Source organism: Rutidosis leptorrhynchoides, chromosome 8 (genome assembly GCF_046630445.1).
Source record: "Rutidosis leptorrhynchoides isolate AG116_Rl617_1_P2 chromosome 8, CSIRO_AGI_Rlap_v1, whole genome shotgun sequence".
Lineage (NCBI taxonomy): Eukaryota > Viridiplantae > Streptophyta > Magnoliopsida > Asterales > Asteraceae > Rutidosis > Rutidosis leptorrhynchoides.
In genome coordinates, this window is record NC_092340.1 from 169,933,562 (window position 1) to 169,941,391 (window position 7,830).

At 35.6% G+C, this 7,830-nt stretch overlaps 1 long non-coding RNA gene across 1 annotated transcript; it reads right to left on the reverse strand.

The window, feature by feature from the left end:
- Nucleotides 1-1,577: 1,577 nt before the first annotated feature.
- LOC139861420 (uncharacterized) lies at nt 1,578-3,076 on the reverse strand. The gene is made up of 3 exons (XR_011763762.1): nt 2,904-3,076; nt 2,337-2,387; nt 1,578-1,732 (listed from the first exon to the last, which is right to left on the reverse strand). It is a non-coding gene; the product is annotated as an uncharacterized lncRNA (long non-coding RNA).
- Nucleotides 3,077-7,830: the final 4,754 nt, after the last annotated feature.

A 7,830-nucleotide genomic window follows, 5' to 3' on the forward strand; every position in this document is an offset into this window, starting at 1 on the left:
CGTCAATACAAATGTCATCATAGGGTGTTTCCATTAGGAATGTCACCCGCATCAATACTACGTATTACTACTGTGCATTCGTCCCCAGGGCGCGTTTCCACAAGTCAACGACTCAGGCGCTACCCTGGTGCACTATCATCAAAACCATCAACAAACCGAATCTTCACCGAGTTCACTTGAGTCTAAAATAGATCTCGAAGCAAAGTTTAAGTCCCTAATACATACACGAATCCATCGGCACAAATAAACAATAATAAGGCATATTTGTACCAAAGACGAAAATACTTGAAACATCATCGTTGGACCCTTGCGCTCCATTGATCATCAGATAGTCACGCTCTAACCTCCTAACCCGATCTACAAACGATTCGGAACACTCTGACTTACGGTGTCCCTTCTTTTGGCAAATAAAGCACTTGATCGTGCTTAAAGGTACACTCGTACAATCCCGTGCAAAATGACCTCGTCCTCCACACCGAAAGCACGTAGGCCCATAACCTGTCTTACTCCTCTTCTTCACTTTTTCAACACCTCCGGGCGTACTTCTTGCCCTTTTACTAGGAGCACCTCTTGATTCTAACTTTCTCTTACCCAAAGAGTGATCAGCAAATTTTGAAGCATGAGATTCAATCCCCATAGTTGCTCCTTCGTCACCGTCACCTTGAGGTTTAGGAAACCTCTTTTCTAACTCTTCCTTCACGAACTTAGGCACTCGGTCTCGAACCATCTCGGTCACTATTCCCTCGAACGACTCTTGGAGAACTTGCTTAACCTTGTTGGCGAAAATCAAGATATAGCGTTCGAACTCCGCCTCAATCCTTAATGTTAACTCATCCTTCCCCTCATGAATAGGCGCGTCCGTTCCGTTCCATCTTCCGTCTTCATTCTAATGAATGCATATAGATTAAACAACGAAACGAAAAGGAACGACATACATATACCACACCGCCCCATCTTGGTTGATACTCGTCGTACATTGCTTGTTTGACACGTCTTGAACCCGTAACAATGGTAGCTAATCATTGTTACGCGAGCACGTCGCATTAACTTGCTAGTACAACGTCTATCTCGCTTGATGATTGCTAAAACAACACAAAACGATTAGTGCAAGGTTAGTTCACATAGACCTAAGCACTAACCAAATCCTCGGTCCGACCCGTCTCCTACAAGTCCCGCAAAAAGCGCATACACATTAAAGTCTAAGTCTAGGCACCTATCTCAAGTCGCCTAAATCCCTTAGACCATGCTCTGATACCACTTGTAACAACCCAACCCGATAACCGACCATAAACAGTCCCAAGAAAAAAAAAATTAAAAGCTGCTGGACAGGGGAGTGCGCGGCGCGCATCCCCTGTAGTGCGCGGCGCGCACAGAGCATTCCAGCTTCTGTCCGAACTGTTTTTAACACACAAAAAGATGGACCACTTCCCGACATTTTTAGACCGAACGCTTTTCACAACAAACTTATATATGTAAAACTAACACGAATCAAACATAAAAATGATGTTTTACAAGCGGGGCCCACACGACCCAAAATACAAGTTTAATACAAGTTTAGAGTTTCGACCACCAAAAAGTTTAAGTTCCAAACTACACAATGAGCATGGCGTTTGGGATTAAACTACCCAACTACCGGTCAAACTCCAAGAGCTACTAAAGCCAAAAGCGTCCCCTAGCATCAAGCGGGATCTCTAGTCCAATACGATGCCCTTACCCTTGTCCAAAACCGAACCTATAAAATGGTAAAAACGAGAGGGTAAGCAAAGCTTAGTGAATGCAATAATTATACGAATACATATATAATTATACCTACTTGCATACACTTACACAAACCGCAAACATGCTAGCAACACAATTATCTTATCGTCACATTAACAAGCTATAATCTCCAATACCACAAGCTAGCAACAACCGCATAAATATATAACTCGAAATGATATAATATGCTTACAACACAAGTAACCATGGTCGACCAATAGTACAAGGGAACGGCGCTCGCGAAAACGCCATCGGTGTTCATAACATCCATTAGGGCACTTAACACCTCGCACCACTAACCCCTAGGGTGGCACCTTAACACCTCGGCACATCACCCCGAGTGGCATCTTAACACCTCGATGCAACACTCATTATTTTACGGAGTGGTGTCTTAACACCTCGACACTACACTCCTAGGTGGCATCTTAACACCTCGATGCTACACCCGAGTGGCATCTTAACACCTCGATGCTACACCCTTCACGTGAAACGTGGTGTCTTAACACCTCGACACTACACCTTTCACGCTACAACAAATAGATACATTATATACATACGCATATAATTATTCCACTCACCTTAACAATTAGATGACGATTTCAACCTCCACAAGCTTCAAAGCAAAGTACCTAATATAATAAGTACTTGATCAACACACAAGCTAAGTGGACTCAATACTAACACTTACACATGAGCATTTAATGACTTAATGTATTAAATCTCCCATTTATACCAAAACCGCCCAATTAAAGTCAAGACCACCACTAATCACTTAAAAGCTAGTGATTAAGGTCCAAAAACACCAACTAATACATAATTAGGGTAATTCATACCCATCTTTCCAAATTAGGTCGATTTATTACCCAAATAACCATTTTAAGACAACACACCCATTTCGGGTCATCCACTAACTAACCAACACCCATTTACTAAATAACTAGGTGTGTTAGCAATTAACTCACCAATTAGGGTTCATAAACATCAATTAATACTTTGAAACCCTAGACTAGTCACCAATTAGTATTCAAGACTCAAATTTACCCAAGAACACCCAAAATCACCAATAATGGGTTTTGTGTTCATCATTTACTCAAACCCTAACCCTTACACTAAATCAAAGTAAGGAAAATAAAATTAGAACATACCACAACTACCACAACGAAGCTAGAGATAAGATGAACGACTTTAATGCTTGAACTTTAACCCAAAACAAGCTTCTTCTTCTCCGATTTGAGCTTTCTCACACTTGAATCACACTCTCTCACTAGGATTTAAGTGGATGAAGTTTGGTGGTTAGAAATGGAGTAATGAGGCTCAACCAAACTGATATAGGGCCTTTAATTCGTCCATAAGTGAATTTACCAAAATGCCCATCAAAATATCTGATTTAAAAAGCTGGAACCCGGCTACAGTAAGGGGTGCGCGGCGCGCACTAGGCTCAGCTCACTCAGTGACTTCTGTTTAACTGCACAACATCACCACCCTCTATGTAACATATTTACACTGCTGTACAAACTGATTAGGGTCTTACACGATCGCATGGTTTTTGGGCATCAAGGCCATGCGATCGCATGGCCCTCTGATCCAGCTCACATTGTTTTATCATATAGCTTGTCGACATATTTAAATATTAATATATAATTTATATAATTTATATAATTAATTATATATTATATTGAATTCACGTGCATAGTTGACTTGTAATTTTCGTTCCGATGACTCGTACGTCGTCACTCGACTTATGTCCCGGTTCCGGTTTTTCGAACGTCCCTTCGTACGCTGAGAAAACTTGTAATTTACATTTTGGGACACGTACATTTGTCAAAATATAGCCTTAAATTATCTCTAAATTATATCACTTAAAATATAATTTATACATTTGAGTGTTTTGGTCATTTACTTCTATAAATCATCGTCTCGTTATTTATTAATATAACAGAATTTATCAAACGTTTTATAACCAAGTTAATATATATTCTCAATATTTATAAACACGTTTTAAAATACATATCGCAAGTTATTCATATAATTAATTCTTAACAATTAATATTCTAATTATTGTATGTGTCCATATTACGTTATTTAAACAACCACCCTTTACCATTTATTCCGAATACCGTTAAACATGAATGATTTTTCAAATCAGCGTGGATCTCACAACAGAGACCCGTAACAATAAGGGACTCAATAAATATCTTTTAATTCAATCGTTTGGCATAATCTTTTAACTCCGTAGTTAAATATATCAATCAGATAATCAAACCAATAAGTTTAATGCACAATATCATTTACTTAACACTTTGTTACGTTTTCAAGTTATAGTATATATATGTATCTATTTACATATATTTGTTCGCGAATCGTTGAGAACAATCGAAGGGTATTTGAATAGTTCAAGAATTTTAGGATTCAACTTCATAGACTTTGCTTATCGTGTCGGAAACGTTAAAGATTAAGTTTAAATTTGGTCAGAAATTTCCGGGTCATCACAGTACCTTCCCGTTAAAGAAATTTCGTCCCGGAATTTGAGTGAGGTCGTCATGGCTAACAATAAAAATGTTTTCATGACGAATATGTGTTGATAAATAGAATTTTTATCACCGTTGAATAATATGGATAAAAAAAATCCAATTACTCGAAGCGTATGAGGGAAGTTATCGTAATAGAGTGTAATGGAGAATAGAGATTCGTCTTATCTCTTGACGTAGTAACGATTGATTTCCGGAATTTAAGGAATAGAAAATCTTCATAATTTAAATAAGATTTGATTCTTCGAAATTTAAGGAAATTAGGATTTCCTTTGATTAAATGCGTAATCTGCTTCGATTGCTATGTCTGATATTTTGCTATAAATTGACCTTTTTCGTTTGATTTATTTTCACCACTCCTATAATCTTCTTCCTTATTTCATACTTACAAAAGATTTGTGAAAATGCTTCATCCAGTTCTGATTCTTGATATTTTCTTGGCTATTATATCATTCATTCTTCTTTTTCATCTGCCACCAGAGGAGGTTATTTTCTTCTACTATTACCTTGGGGTTATATTGTTTTTCATTCTCCCGTGTCTTTATATTGCTATACGCATTGATATACACGGTTTGTAATTTCAGGGTTATTTTCGGGCTTTATATTTTCCATTATATTTCGGAGCTTCATGCTTTCGTTTTCTCTTCCCGACTTTAAGTCAAGCGAATAATGGTCCAGAATTCGTAGGTATGAATTTCGGAATGAACATAATTAATATTCTAAGAAAGAAACGGTAATGGCACAATCTGACTTGTCAAATTACCAGAATACCTCGAAAAAGACCGAATCATCAAGAAAAATATTTTCTTGATATGTTTAGAGGTTAAATAGAATGAAAGAGTTATGTAACATGGTTCATGATGAGGGTGGGATCTGTGAACCTTTATCACGTTCCATTAGAAACTCAGCATGACTTACTGTAATATAATCACGTTGATCAAGTGTCATTATATTATACTAACTCATGCTTCAATTCCCAACACTACTTCAAAAACATCCATTTTTCGAAATTTTCAGAAATTAGAAACTAAAATAGTTTCTTTTATGATGTAACACAGATAGCGTGAAGAGATAAATAATTTCGGATGATAATAGTTATGAAGATATCTTCAGAAATATCGAAGATATTTATAATGAAAGATATGATAATATCTTAGAATTTCTAATATCGAAGGATGATGAAGAAGATTTGTTCGTAACAGATTTTGAGTCAGGAGCAAGGTATTCGTTAATGACTTCAGCAGATACTGAATCATTTGTATTCTTTGAAGGCAGGTTTAGTCTTTGTGATTTGTCCACAGCCTCCTTCATGGTCTGCTCAATCCGTTTTCAGTTCCAAACCTTCTCTTTTTCTCAGCTTTACCACCATACTAATCTTTATCATCAAACTTTTGACTGTTAAGGTCGTTTACAGTTTTTGCTGCTTCATCAGCATTTTTCAAAAAATTCGGAGAACTAGTTTCGCAGTTTGGGTGTTTTTCAGAAACTTCACCTTCAAAGTAAATAATTCTAGGAGATAGACATTATATGTATATATATAACTGTTGGCGTAGAATTGCCGCGAAATTCGTAATACTGATTGCTAATTCCCGGTAGTTGGTATGACAATTATGAAATGTCCCGTTCTTATTGATTAAAAACGTTCCATATTAATTGATTTCGTTGCGAGGTTTTGACCTCTATATGAGACGTTTTTCAAAGACTGCATTCATTTTTAAAACAAACCATAACCTTTATTTCATAAATAAAGGTTTAAAAAGCTTTACGTAGATTATCAAATAATGATAATCTAAAATATCCTGTTTACACACGACCATTACATAATGGTTTACAATACAAATATGTTACAACAAAATAAGTTTCTTGAATGCAGTTTTTACACAATATCATACAAGCATGGACTCCAAATCTTGTCCTTATTTAAGTATGCGACAGCGGAAGCTCTTAATAATCACCTGAGAATAAACATGCTTAAAACGTCAACAAAAATGTTGGTGAGTTATAGGTTTAACCTATATATATCAAATCATAACAATAGACCACAAGATTTCATATTTCAATACACATCCCATACATAGAGATAAAAATCATTCATATGGTGAACACCTGGTAACCGACAATAACAAGATGCATATATAAGAATATCCCCATCATTCCGGGACACCCTTCGGATATGATATAAATTTCGAAGTACTAAAGCATCCGGTACTTTGGATGGGGTTTGTTAGGCCCAATAGATCTATCTTTAGGATTCGCGTCAATTAGGGTGTCTGTTCCCTAATTCTTAGATTACCAGACTTAATAAAAAGGGGCATATTCGATTTCGATAATTCAACCATAGAATGTAGTTTCACATACTTGTGTCTATTTTGTAAATCATTTATAAAACCTGCATGTATTCTCATCCCAAAAATATTAGATTTTAAAAGTGGGACTATAACTCACTTTCACAGATTTTTACTTCGTCGGGAAGTAAGACTTGGCCACTGGTTGATTCACGAACCTATAATAATATATACATATATATCAAAGTATGTTCAAAATATATTTACAACACTTTTAATATATTTTGATGTTTTAAGTTTATTAAGTCAGCTGTCCTCGTTAGTAACCTACAACTAGTTGTCCACAGTTAGATGTACAGAAATAAATCGATAAATATTATCTTGAATCAATCCACGACCCAGTGTATACGTATCTCAGTATTGATCACAACTCAAACTATATATATTTTGGAATCAACCTCAACCCTGTATAGCTAACTCCAACATTCACATATAGAGTGTCTATGGTTGTTCCGAAATATATATAGATGTGTCGACATGATAGGTCGAAACATTGTATACGTGTCTATGGTATCTCAAGATTACATAATATATAATACAAGTTGATTAAGTTATGGTTGGAATAGATTTGTTACCAATTTTCACGTAGCTAAAATGAGAAAAATTATCCAATCTTGTTTTACCCATAACTTCTTCATTTTAAATCCGTTTTGAGTGAATCAAATTGCTATGGTTTCATATTGAACTCTATTTTATGAATCTAAACAAAAAAAGTATAGGTTTCTAGTCGGAAAAATAAGTTACAAGTCGTTTTTGTAAAGGTAGTCATTTCAGTCGAAAGAACGACGTCTAGATGACCATTTTAGAAAACATACTTCCACTTTGAGTTTAACCATAATTTTTGGATATAGTTTCATGTTCATAATAAAAATCATTTTCTCAGAATAACAACTTTTAAATCAAAGTTTATCATAGTTTTTAATTAACTAACCCAAAACAGCCCGCGGTGTTACTACGACGGCGTAAATCCGGTTTTACGGTGTTTTTCTTGTTTCCAGGTTTTAAATCATTAAGTTAGCATATCATATAGATATAGAACATGTGTTTAGTTGATTTTAAAAGTCAAGTTAGAAGGATTAACTTTTGTTTGCGAACAAGTTTAGAATTAACTAAACTATGTTCTAGTGATTACAAGTTTAAACCTTCGAATAAGATAGCTTTATATGTATGAATCGAATGATGTTATGAACATCATTACT